The sequence below is a fragment of the Sinocyclocheilus anshuiensis genome, unplaced genomic scaffold (genome assembly GCF_001515605.1).
Source record: "Sinocyclocheilus anshuiensis isolate Anshui unplaced genomic scaffold, SAMN03320099.WGS_v1.1 scaffold273, whole genome shotgun sequence".
NCBI classification, from domain to species: Eukaryota; Metazoa; Chordata; class Actinopteri; order Cypriniformes; family Cyprinidae; genus Sinocyclocheilus; species Sinocyclocheilus anshuiensis.
The window spans coordinates 1,206,105-1,207,708 of NW_015540857.1; the positions used below are offsets into that span (position 1 = coordinate 1,206,105).

Here is a 1,604-nt window from a genome sequence, read left to right on the forward strand (position 1 = left end):
ATATATATGCGCATGTATGTATATGTACACATATATACATATAGAAATGAAACATGAAAAGAAATTATGTAAATTTAAACGGTTACTTACTCAATGTTACTAATGAAGTCCAGAATATCTTGCTCGAGTTTCAGCAGCATCATTCTGTCCCTGTAAGAACAGCGTTCATTAGCATTTATCACAGCTCATCAACCTGATGAGAATCCAGCGCACAAGAGCCAGAATATTCAAATATCTGCCTACAAGCCCCACATTAACACCCGAGAACATGTGCAAAACAGCATTCCTCTTATACTTTTGAAAAAGAATCATTAATAAACACATTATCAATATAACATTTTTTTTTAAAGTATAAAATAGTCCAAAAAAATGTAGGAAAGAAATAAAATGCATATGTCCCTATTTAATGTAACGCAAGTGCAAGTTTTAAAAAGGATTTTTGGAAGGAGCTCAATGAAGCGGCAGGAAGTAGCGGTGGTGCTCGTGTGACGGCGGGGGGATTTTCACACACCGGGGGTTGTTCTTCAGCGTGTTGACCAGAAATTCGTGGAGGTTTACTCCTGTGGAGTCGGTGTAGTCCTGACTGGAATCTGAGAGAGAGAGATGGAGAGAGATTCATCACACACATTCTGTTGCATCCATCTGGCCTGTGAGAAACACCTCGTCTGCCAAACACACACACACACACACACACACACACACACCTCTTGAGAGCGTCTTCCTGGACAGTGGGTCTGTTTTCTCTGGCTTTTCTGAGATTTTCGCACTGTCCTCATTTTTGATGGACGTTTCGTCTTTTTCGAAAGACTGAGTGAGCTCGATATGAATCTTTTCCTGTTAAAAACAAACCAATAATAGAACACATTTAGAAATAATAAAAGTGCAAAGAGTTGTTTCATTAATACAAGATGTATTTGATATAATCACACATTCAGGAAGCATTAAGAACGTTTATATATTTCCCCAGTCGCCAAAAACGAGACTTTTTTGATTATTAGAAGACAAGCAATGGCTCTTTTTTGTCATTATGAAGTGAGAAAGGTAATTTAAAGCTAATTATGATCTCTTTCCCTTAGCTGCAGCTAATCAGAGGAGTTTGATTAAAATAGTTTGCGAAGAGAATTAGCAGAAGACTTTGTAATCATCTCAAGTAATAAAGACTTGCCATTTCTCACATAACAATCACAACAAAGAACAAAAGAAGTTCAATATAAACCCAAAACTATCAAATAAAAACTGTTAAAGCTAAATTACTAAATGTTCCATAACGCTCTGCAAAATATCAAGGAGAAAAAAAAAAATCCTAGTTTGAATTTTAGATTTGTAATTGATCAATGTACTGGACATAAAAAAAATTTTGTTAAAGATTTTTCCTTTATACACATTAGTAATAAACCAATATATCAGACAATAATATTGGTAATAAAAAAATTATTTAACTTACTTATTCACTTATTAAACTCACCCATTAATCAAATCAATAATTAAATTAATCTTTTTAGCTTTAGATTAGTGAAAGGTCAAACTAACTGATATTTAGCTAAGGACATAATAATAATAATAATAATAATAATAATAATAATAATGATAATAATAATACATTT

General features: G+C 33.0%; 1 pseudogene; it reads right to left on the minus strand.

The window, feature by feature from the left end:
* The window catches only part of LOC107687880 (R3H domain-containing protein 1-like), a 44,584-nt pseudogene that overhangs the window by 20,841 nt on the left and 22,139 nt on the right, over positions 1-1,604 (minus strand).